This window comes from Erinaceus europaeus, chromosome 19, assembly GCF_950295315.1.
Source record: "Erinaceus europaeus chromosome 19, mEriEur2.1, whole genome shotgun sequence".
Taxonomy (NCBI): Eukaryota; Metazoa; Chordata; class Mammalia; order Eulipotyphla; family Erinaceidae; genus Erinaceus; species Erinaceus europaeus.
In genome coordinates this window covers 44,803,727-44,815,970 of record NC_080180.1, presented here as the reverse complement: position 1 = coordinate 44,815,970, position 12,244 = coordinate 44,803,727, and the positions used below count along the sequence as shown (strand labels likewise).

General features: G+C 41.0%; 1 protein-coding gene across 1 annotated transcript in view; it reads left to right on the top strand.

Moving 5' to 3' along the window:
* RXFP1 (relaxin family peptide receptor 1) overlaps nucleotides 1-12,244 on the top strand; it is a 120,734-nt gene that overhangs the window by 43,431 nt on the left and 65,059 nt on the right. The window lies entirely within an intron of this gene.

Genomic DNA, 12,244 nt, shown 5'->3' with positions numbered 1-12,244 from the left:
TATTTTTGCCTGAAGGGTTATTGCTTGGGTTCAGTGCCTGCACTATGAATCCACTGCTCCTGGTGGCCGTTTTTTTTTTTTTTCCTTTTTCTTTTCTTTTTATTCAGTAGGACAGAGAGAAATTAAGGGGGTTAGAGAGGGAAGGAGAAAGACCTGCTTCTCTGCTCATGAAGTGTCCCTGTAGCAGGTGGGGAGCAAGGGCTCGAACCTGGGTCCTTGGGCAGGTCCTTCTGCATAGTACTATGTGTGCTTAACCAGGTGCACCACTGCCCAGCCCCCCAACACTAGAAGTTAAAAATTATCAACATTCTTACTTTTTATTTTATGCAGTAATGCAGGAAAATATAAGACCCTTTAAAAAGCTTCCCCAGAACCCTGCTCCACTAGGGAAAGAGAGAGAAACAGGCTGGGAGTGTAGATCGACCTGTCAATGCCCATGTTCAGTGGGGAAGCAATTACAGAAGCCAGACCTTCCACCTTCTGCACCCCATAATTTCCCTGGGTCCATACTCTCAGAAGGTTAAAGAATAGGAAAGCTATCAGGGGAGGGGATGGGATACAGAGTTCTGGTGGTGGGTTGTACCCCTCTTATCCTATGGTTTTTGTCAGTGTTTCCTTTTTATAAATAAAGATTAAAAAACTAAAAATAGGGAGCCGGGCAGTAGCACGGCGGGTTAAGCGCAGGTGGCGTGAAGCACAAGGACTGGAGTGAGGATCCGGGTTCGAGCCCCTGGCTCCCCACCTCAGGGGAGTCGCTTCACAGGCGGTGAAGCAGGTCTGTAGGTGTCTTATCTTTCTCTCCCCCTCTCTGTCTTCCCTTCCTCTCTCCATTTCTCTCTGTCCTATCCAACAATGACAACATCAGTAACAACAACAATAATAACTACAACAACAATAAAAAGACAGACAAGGGCAACAAAAGGGAAAATAAATAAAATTACAAAAAAAAAAATTTTTAAACTAAAAATAAAGAAAGAAAACATTTTTAAAAGTAAAGTAAAATTATATATGTATATAAAGTAAAGTAAAATTAAAATTATAAATTAAAGTAATTATAAAGTAAATTATAAACAACATATAAAGTAAAGTAAAGTAAAATTTTATATATATATATATATATATTCTCAGAAGGTAATTCAGCAGGTAGAACACAGGTCTTACCACGTGTGAAACTCCGAGCTTGATCCTCAGCATTGTGTATTCCAGATAGGTCATAGCTGTTCTGGTCTCTATCTGTCTTGCTTTCATAAAACTAAGTAATTAATTAAATAAATACAAATATAGATATCTGTTTGAGTTTATCTTTCCTGTTATTTAACCACCAACCATATTTGTCAATTTTCCTTTGTGTCAATCAGAGCATCTGAGAAAACTTGACTTTCTGTTAGAATTATCTTTGTTTCTAAAGCCTCAAAAACTCAAATTTATAAAAGAACTTGAATTATCTTCCTCTGACTCACTAGAGAAAAAAAGGGGGGGCTTGGATATGTAATGTAAAGTGATGAGATTTCTCACTCATGAGGAAATAAGGTACTACTCTTGATGGATAAAGACAGGGCCAGTGGTGTACCTGGTCAAGCACAAGTCAGACATGTTCAAGGACCAAGGTTCAAGTCCCCTTGCCCCACATGTGGTGGTAGGGGAGGAGCAGAGCAATGGAGGAGGAATTTCACAAGCAGTGGAGCAGTGCTGCAGTAGTCTCTCTTTCTCTCCCTCTCTCTCCCCTTATTTTTACCCTTTCTTTCTCTCCCTCCCTCTCCTTCTCCCCCTTCTCTCTGCGTGTGTGTGTGTGTGTGTGTGTGTGTGTGTGTGTGTGTGTGTGTGTGTGTGTGTGTGTTTATGTATGTCAGAATAAAGGGAAAAATGGAAAAAAAAAAAAAAAAAAAAGGACAAAGCCAGGCATGAGAAGGTGATATGCTGAAGAGGTCTTGCTTGTATCACTCCTTCAAATATTACAGGCTTTTTAACACACCACCTTGAAAGAATTAAACTCCTTTGTTTGCCATACTTTCTGTAAGTGGTGGGCCTAATTCATGAGTAAGCACACCAAACTGATGAGCTTAAACTACAGTTGCCTTTGATTACATTTGATAGTATGTCTCAAAAAAAAAAGTCTTCTTAAAGGAATAAGTACTACACACACAAGAAAAGTTAACTTTCCCTCACTTGCTAACAATTCAGATAGGAAGAGCAACCAGAGTTTCTCACCCACTGGGATATAACAGAAATCAAGAGCACACAGTAAGAAGCACCAAGACTAGTGCAAGGATCCCGGTTCAAGCCCCGGTTCAAGCCCTGGAGCTCGCTCACTCTCTCTCACTCTCTTTCTCTTTCTCTCTCTCTCTCTATCTCTTTTTTTTTTTTTTTTTTTTTTTTGCTTCCAAGGCTATTGCTTGGGCTCGGTGCCTGCACCATGAATCCACTGCTAGTGGAGTCTATTTTCCCCCCCTTTTTGTTGCCCTTGTTGTTTTATCGTTGTTGTATTATTATTGTTATTGTTTTTATTGTTGAATAGGACAGAGAGAAATAGAAAGAGGAGGGGAAGAGGAAGACAGAGAAGGGGAGAGAAAGACAGACACCTGAAGACCTGCTTCACCGCCTGTGAAGCAACCCCCCTCAGGTGGGGAGCCAGGGGCTCGAACCGGGATCCTTATGCCGGTCCTTGCACTTTACGCCATGCATGCTTAACCTGATGCACTACCGCCCAACCACCAGCCCTGGCTCTCTCTGGGCTGTTTCCTTTTCTGCAAAGTGAGAATAATAAGACTTTATATGTTCTTGAGTTGTTAAGAGGATTTGATTAAGATACTGTGTATAAAACGTTGAGCTGGGCAGGGGTAGATAGTATAGTGTTTATGCAAAGAGACTGTCATGCCTGACGCTCCAAAGCCCCAGGTTCAATCCCCCGCACCACTATAAACAAGACTTGAGCAGTGCTCTGGTGTTTCTCTCTGTGTCTTTCTCTGCATCTTTCTCAAAAATAAAATAAATAAAATACTTTAAAAAATAAGTTTCTAAAAAAAAAAAGTTGAGCTGAATATCTGACAATGAACAAAGAATAGTTGGGACTATAGCAATATTGCAAACTTACTGGCCTAAGAACTAACCTGATTCTATGTGCCAGCAATTCAGGCTGGACTCAGCTGAGACTAGTTCTTTGGTGCCAATTAAACTTTCTCGAGCATCTGCACCATCTGTGAATGTTATCATGCCTGGGACTTGGGCTGAGACATCTGGGGTGACTTAGCAGACTGAGCCAGGTTTGTTCTTATGGTGGACACATGGCATCCAGGAGGGAGTAGAAGTGTACAAGGCCTTTGGAATCTTGGCTCAGAAATGGCAACTGGCACTTCTGCCACTTTCTTGCCAAAAAGAATAAAGCAAGCCAGCTTATTTCAAGAGGTGTAGTTGTCTTCTCCCACTGAGAAACATTGCAGATTCCTCCCACTGAGAGACATTGCAAAGTCTCTTCAAGGAACTCAGTAAGAGGAAAGCCAGTATTTGCAGTCACTCTTTTCAAATTCTACCACAGTTTTGTTACTATATTTTTTTTTCTTAAGACATGAATATTAACTCTCAGTGACTCCAAATCCCCACCTACTTCACTTCGGGAAATCCTGTCTGTTGGTTGATATAAATATTTCTTTTTTTAAATTTTATTTACTTATTTATTTTCCCTTTTGTTGCCCTTGTTGTTATATTGTTGTTGTAGTTATTGTTGTTGTTATTGATGTCGTCGTCAGATAGGACAGAGAGAAACTGAGAGAGGAGGGGAAGACAGAGAGGGGAGAGAAAGACAGACACCTGCAGACCTGCTTCACCGCCTGTGAAGCGACTCCCCTGCAGGTGGGGAGCCAGAGACTCGAACCGGGATCCTTACTCAGGTCCTTGCACTTTGTGCCACATGCACTTAACCTGCTGTGCTACCACCCAACTCCCGATATAAATATTTCTAAGAATAATCATGGTTTCTTTGTTTATATATATATATATATATATAATTTTTATTATGTTTACTTATTTTCCCTTTTGTTGCCCTTGTTGTTTTTATTGTTGCTGTTGTTATTGATGTTGTTGTTGTTGTTGGATAGGACAGAGAAATGGAGAGAGGAGGAGAGAAAGACAGACACCTGCAGACCTGCTTCACTGCCTGTGAAGCGACTCCCCTGCAGGTGGGGAGCCGGGGGCTCATTTGTATTTTTTTAATAATTTTTTAATTTATTTTTATTTATTTATTTATTATTGGATAGAGACTGAGAGAAATTGAGAGGGGGGAGATAAAGATAGGGAAAGAGACAAAAAGACATCTGCAGCCCTACTTCATGACTTGTGAAGTCTTCCCCTTGCAGGTGGAGACCAGGGGCTTGAACCTACGTCCTTTTGTACTGTAACATGTGTGATTAACCAGATGCACCACTGCCTGGACCCTCTATTTACTTATTAGGAGCCAGGTACTGGTTTCCATTAAGCCATTTCCTTTTTTTTTCCTTATATTTGTCTTTTATTCTTTTCTCTTTCAATGAAGCTACCACAATACTTGTAGTAAATTAGACTTTACTTATCATTTAACTCACTTTAAGAGGTATAGAAGTTGATGGTTAAAAAGATTTTAACATCTTTACCTTCAAAGAAGAAACCCAAGCAGTTTCTCTGTCACTCTCTCTCTTGAATTAGTGTTTATGAGTCATAATACCATAAGATTACAGGGGTATAGTTCCACATTGCACCCATCACCAAAGTTCTGTGCCTCTCCACCCCATATTAACAGCCAGAGTTCTCACAAATTCTTAGAGCATTGGATTACTTCTTTGTTTTTTTTGCAAGTTCATGCATTACAAATCTCTATCTTTCAAATATGAGCAAAACCATCTTGTAGTTGTATTTCACTTTCTGCTTACTTCACTAAGCATTATTACCTTGAGTTCCATTCATTCTAACCAGTTTCCCTTAATTTCTACATACCTATAAAAATATTCCGGGGAGTCAGGCAGTAGCGCAGCAGGTTAAGCACAGGTGGCTTAAAGCACAAGGACCAGCATAAAGATCCCAGTTAGAGCCCCCCCAGCTCCCCATCTGCAGGAGAGTCACTTCACAGGCAGTGAAGCAGGTCTGCAGGTATCCATCTTTCTCTCCCCCTCTGTCTTCCCCTCCTCTCTCCATTTCTCTCTGTCCTATACAACAACAACGACATCAATAACTACAACAATAAACAACAAGGGCAACAAAAGGGAATAAATAAATAAATATATTCCTGCCCAACCACCAAGTCACAGATGCTATTATGATCCCATCCTGACTTCCCTGGGAAGATGATCTTACCAATGTGTCCTGAAACCTCACCTCTCCAGGTCCCTAACCCACTAGGGAAAGATAGTAACAGGCTAGGGGTATGGATGAATCTGACAATGTCAATGTCCAGTGGAGAAGCAATTACAGAAGGCACCTTCTATACCCCAAAAAGAGTTTTGGTCCATACTCCCAGAGATGGAGAAATATTAGGGGAAGATGACCAGGAGGCTCTGAACTCCAGTTCATTAGGACCCTTATAGAGAAGAAAAAAGAAAGCACATTCAGAAGTAGTAATAGGTGTAGGTGACTTAGAAAGGAAGAGCAGATATAACCATAAAAATAATGGGCAAATATATACAGATAGTTATAGAAATAATAGTCGGCCCCTATCTATGATCTTGGAAGAACTATTGCAGTTTCCAGTGGAGGAAATGAGGACACAGACTTGGTGGAAATGGTGTGAATTATAGCCCTGTTATCACATAATTTTTAAAATCAATATCAAATCACTAATAAAATTAAATTAAATTATATATATATATATATATATATATATATATATATTCCTGTCACCACATTCCACCCTTGAGCGAGCTACCCTAGAATTGTGGTTTTGATCTCTTGTTCAATAGATTCTTTCAGACTTAAAGAGAGAGGGCCAGGCGGTAGTACAGTGGTTAAGCACACATGGCACCAAGTGCAAGGACCAGGTAAGGATACCGGTTTGAGCCCCCAGCTCCCCACCTGCAGGGAGGTTACTTCACAAGTGGTGAAGCGGGTCTGCAGGTGTCTTTCTCTCCCCCTCTCTGTCTTCCCCTCCTCTCTTAATGTCTTTCTGTCCTATCTAAAAACAATAACAATAACAACAAGGGCAACAAAAAGAAAAAAAGAAAGGAAAAAATGGACTCCGGGAGTTGTGGATTTGTGATGCAGGTACCGAGCCCCAGTGATAACCCTGGAGAAAAAAGAAACAAAAATAAAAAAATTAAAGAGAGAGGGAGAGTCGATGAAAACCCGAAAATTAAAACTGTATTTCTTTCAAAAGAGAGAAAATTTATGGAGGGCCAGGTGGTGCTGCATCCAGCTGGGTACACATAGTTTGAAGCACAAGGACCCATGCAAGGATCTGGGTTCAAGTCCCCCCTCCCCACCTGCAGGGGGAGACACTTCACAAATGGTGAAGTAGGTCTGCAGCTGTCTCTTTCTTTCCCCCTCTATATTCCCCTCTCTGCTCTCAATTTCTCTCTGTCCTATCTAAATAGAAGAGAAGAAGAAGAGAGGAGAAGGCAGGGGAGGGGAAGGGGGAGGGGGAGGGGGAGGGAAGAGGTGGCCACCAGGAGTGGTGGATTCATAATGCAGTCATCAAGCCCCAGTGATAATGCTAGAGGGGAAAAAAGAGAAAAGGAGAGAGAGACAGAGACACATAGAGAGAAAATTTATCAATTTTATGCAAGAGTTTTTAAAAGACAGAAAATATTTCTAGTCCCTGTCATTGGTTAAGACAGAAATCTCCTTTGAAAAATTAATCCTAGTTGAAATTAATTTCGCCCAATCAGAGCCTCAAAATTACTAACACAAAATCATTATATTGCCTGTAGTTTACAAAAACAAAAAACAAAAAAAATAAATAACTTCCTCACTTACTTTGACCTTTTTATTATTATTATTCATTTTACCAGAGCACTGTTCAACTCTGGCTTGTGGTGGTGCAGGGGATTGAACCTGGGACTTTGGAGCCTCAAGCATGAGAGTCTCTTTGCATAGCCATTATGCTATCTACCCCTGCCCTGATTTATTTTTAAAATAGAAGTCGAGTTAAGATTACTCATCCAAGGATCAGAGATCCAGTCTTATATCCTGGAAGTAACACTTTCTACCTGTTACTATGTGAGCAAGTTATTTTTCCTTACTAAGTCTCATTTTCTTATTTATTGAGAATATTTATGAGTTAAAGATCTAAAAAATTCTTGCGATGTGACAATAGACTAAATTCTGTATGGATTAAAATGATTCACTACTACAGGTGTCAGTTACTCTGTAGTTCACATCTTTCACTCTATCCTATGAATTTTTTTTTTTATTGCCACCAGGATTATTGCTGGGTCTCAGTGCCTGCACTACCAATCTACTGCTCCTGGAGAATATTTTTCCCCTTCTTGTTGCCCTTTTTTTTTATCATCATTGGGGTTATTATTATTATTATTGTTTTCATTCCTGACATTGTTGTTATTGGATAGGACAGAGAGAAATGGAGAGAGGAGGGGAAGACAGAGAGGGGGAGAGAAAGATAGACGCCTGCAGACCTGCTTCACTGCCTATAAAGCGACTCCCCTGCAGGTGGTGAGCCCAGGGGCTCGAACCAGGATCCTTATGGCAGTCCTTGCACTTTAAGCCATGTGCGCTTAGCCTAACTGCTGCGCTACCATCGACCCCCTAGCCTATGAATTCATTATGATTGATTGCACTCCAAACCAGGGAAGTCCTCCTTTGTAAGTGTGAAGACAAGTGTGAATGAAGTTGAATAAGCAATCTGTTCCAAAAATCCTGCTAATTTGTCACCGTAGGAATTTCTAACATGAAATAGGAATAGTGTATACCGCTTACAGAAAATCAAGAAGACATGCTAGAAACAGAAGAAATTAATGAAAATCAAGGATTTGGTGTATTTGGTATGGTGTGTAAGCGTTCTAATTTGCGTGAAAGCTTCATTATTATCAACTACCTAAATGTTCTGCTTCAAAGGACTCTGGGGGAGGAGAGAAAGAGACAGGATGGGGGGTTGGGCGGTAGCGCAGCGGGTTAAGCGCACGTGGGGCAAAGCACAAGGACCAGCGGCATAAAGATCCCAGTTCGAGCTTCCAGCTCCCCACATGCAGGGGAGTCGCTTCACAAGCAGTGAAGCAGGTCTGCAGGTGTTTCTCTTTCTCTCCCCCTCTCTGTCTTCCCCTCCTCTTTCCATTTATCTCTGTCCTATCCAACAACAAACGACATCAACGATAAGAATAATAACCACAACAAGGCTACAACAACAAGGGCAACAAAAGGAGGGAAAAAATGGTGTCCAGGAGCAGTGGATCCATGGTACAGGCACTGAGCCCCAGAAATAACCCTGGAGGCAAAAAAAGTGAGTGAGTGAGTGAGAGAGGGAGAGGGAGAGAGAGAGAATGAAGGAACATTGGGATACTGTTGTGTCTCCTAGACACCAATCGAAGGAGGATGATAAGCCACTTCAATAAGAAAACTGGACATTCACACATCTAGACATATAAAAATTGTGAACTGTTCAAAATCCCAAAACTGACCAGCTGACATGCTGCAGATATCCTTGCATAAGTAGGAAGGGATGGCAGAATTTCACTAACATCTTTAGAGCCCAGGTGCTAAGATGTATAAACTGTAGTTATATTTTTCTCTCTTCTCATTGCTATAATTTCCTACACCAGATGTGGGCTTTTTTTACCCCCTCCCTTCATTTTATGGTATCTGGATAATTTTGCTCCCCAGGCGGTTCATTTTTAAGAAAGTCATATTTAAATTCTGTTTAATCTAATGAAATTAAGGCAGAAAGTAAATTCGCTTTGCAATATGCAGATCTCAAGCATAGTCTAATAATCAACATTATATGTAAATATATACTTGTGACCATGTAAGATGTAATATCTTTATTTTTTTATTATTTATTTTCCCTTTTGTTGCCCTTGTTGGTTTGTTGTTGTTGTTGTTGTCATTGTTGGATAGGACAGAGAGAAATGGAGAGAAGAAGGGAGGTCAGAGGGGGGAGAGAAAGATAGACACCTGTAGACCTGCTTCACTGCCTGTGAAGCGACTCCCTTGCAGGTGGGGAGCCAGGGCTGGAACCAGGATCCTTACTCCTGTCCTTGTGCTTCGTGCCATGTGCACTTAACCCGCTGTGCTACCGCCTGACCCCCAGATGTAATATCTTAACATAAATAAAAGCCCAGAGCTCAAAATCACTTCTAAAGTTATTATTTACAATTTATACTATCATATAAATTTTGTTCTTGTGAAAAGGGGAGTGTTTTGCTTATTTAGTCTTTTTTAAGATCCTGAAACATAGTTCCAAAATCTCCTTTATACTCTTATTTTTACTTGGGGGATCAGTGGTTTGGAGTAAATACAGTTGTTACATGTGTAAAATTTCTCAGTTTTCAGCAAAATACCCCCCAACCTAGGTCCTCCTCCACCTCCTGAAAGACTCCCCCAACCCCCAGAATCTTTTGCTTTGGTGCAATACACCAAACGCAGACCAAGTTCTGCTTTGTAGGACACCCACCCCCTCCTGAGGTCTTCCAACTTCCTACCCATATCAGGGGCACTCTGGTTTTTACAGTCTTAGTGTTCTCCTTCCCATTGTCTATGATTTTTTTTTTTTAGTTCATATTTGTGTGGGCTAAGCTTCGCCCTTGTGATTCGTAGTACTTCTGTCTACCTTTACGAATCACAGCTCATGTCTGGTCACGAATTCCCCAAATTGGCTGGTTCCTTACTGGTTCCCAGATGAGATTATGTTGGCCAGTCAGCAGGGTGCCTGTCATCTGAGGTGCCCTTCTCCAGGGCTACTTATTTTTTCGACTCTTACAAAAGTAACTTCAAACGCTCAAGCCATGGAATTTATTAGACTTTTTTTTTTTTTACTTAAAAGAAACACTGCATTTCTGGATCAGAACTTGCTGTCATTCCTAATTCTGTGTCAAAACAGATGGCTAAACAAAGACAGCTCCCTTTGTATTTACACCAGTCCGATCTCACCCTCTGTTGGAAGCAGATTGAATTAGTCTCCTGTGAAGACAGAGTTCCTAGGCTTCCCTTCTGAGGCTGAGACTGAGACTGAGGCTGAGGCTGAGGCTGAGGCTGAGGCTGAGGCTGAGGCTGAGGCTGAGACTTCTTTCACCTCCTCTGCTCTTTTATAGACACGTTTTGTACAGGAAAGGGCTAAGGGCATTTGTCACTCTGTGTCTACATTGGTATAGATCTAATGACAACTCCTAATATGTTTTTAGATGGATAGTAGCTTCACATGCTGTGTCTACCAGGAACCTCAAAAATATTTTTTACTTTATTTTATTTTATTTTATTTTATTTTATTTTATTTTTGTCTGCAAGGTTATTACTGGGGCTCAGTGCTGCACTATGATTCCACTGCTTCTGGCGGCCATTTTTTTCCATTTTATTAGATAAGACAGAAATTGAGAGGGGAGGGGAAGAGAGAGAGGGAGAGAGAAAAGATAGACACCTGCAGACCTGCTTCACCCCTTGTGAAACGTTCCCCATGCAGGTGGGGAGTGAGGGCTAGAACCCGGATCCTTGCACTTAGTACTCCGTGCACTTAACCAGGTGTGCCACTCCCTAGCCTCCTGAAATGAAATTTTATATGGAAACAGGGTCTCTATAAACACAATGAAGGTAAGGGTTGAGATGCAATCTTACTTTGTTAGGATGGACTCTTAAGTCCACTAAGAGCAACCTCGTGGAAGAGAAAAAAATGACACAAAGAGACACTAGAGAAGAGACCAAATGAACACAGAGGTAAGAGTTATGTTATCACCCACCAAGAGATTCCAAGTCCCCACCCACAGATGTTGTAAAAGACAAGGAAGAATTCTACCTTAAAACTTCCAGACAAAGTGAAGCCCAACTGGCACTTTGTCCAGAACTGAGAGAATAAATCTCTGCTGTTTCATATCACACCAGCTTTTCCAGTGATTTATTAGCGCATCCCTGGAAAACTAATATATATGGAGACAAAGACTAGAGAGTGACTCTGTTGTCCTAAAGTGATATTATGGACCATTCAAAGTCCTGGACTAGATTAAAGCAGTCCTGAGAGCTTGCTTTCATTCAAGTCTAGACAACATTTTGTCTAATTGGGGGTTTAATGGTTTACAGTGCAGTTGAAGAATTATGAGTGCAACTCCTTGTGTATTATGCAACAGGACCTCATCCCCTCTCTTTACCCAGAGTCCTTTGCTTTGGTGCAATATACAATACGCAGTACAAATTTTGCTTTGTGTGTTTTTCCTTTCTATCCTTATTTCCCTAGATACCATTTCTTTTCTTTTTTTTTTTTTACTGACCTAATAATGACCAACAAGTCCATAGGATAAGAGGGAGGGGTACAATTCCATACAATTCCTATCATCAGAGTTCCATAAATACCATTTCTTTATTTTTTTTATTATCTGTATTTATTGAATAAAAACAGCCAGAAATTGAGAGGAAGGGGGAGAGAGGCAGAGAGAAACCTGCACCCCTGCTTCACCACTTGTAAAACATCCCCCCTACAGGTGGGGACCAGGGGCTTGAACTGGGGTCCCTGCGTATTCTAATGTGCACTCAACCAGGTGTGCCACCTCCCACCCCCATAGATACCATTTCGTTTTTTAAAATATTTTTTATATTTATTTTATTTATAAAAAGAAAACACTGGCAAAGCCATAGGATATGAGGGGTACAACTCCACACAATTCCCACCACCAGAACTCTGTATCCCATCCCCTCCCTTGATAACTTTCCTATTTTTTAACCTTCTGGGAGTATGGACCCAAGGTCATTGTGGGATGCACAAATTGGAAGGTCTGGCTTCTGTAATTGCTTCCCCGATAAACATGGACATTGACAGGTCAATCTGTACTCCCAGCCTGCCTCTCTCTTTCCCTAGTGGGGAGGGGTTCTGGGGAATCAGAGCTCCAGGACACATTAATGGGGTTGTCTGTCCAGGGAAGTCTGGATGGCACCATGCTAACATCTGGAACCTGGTGGCTGAAAAGAGAGTTAACATATAAAGCCAAACAAATTGTTGACTAAACATGAACTTAAAGGCTGGAATAATGCAGATGAAGAGTTGGGGGCGTCCTCCATTTTGTAGGTAGCTAGTAGGCATATTTTACTTATATTACAAAAGGCCTGTGGCTATACTAGTTTTTTTTTCTTTTTT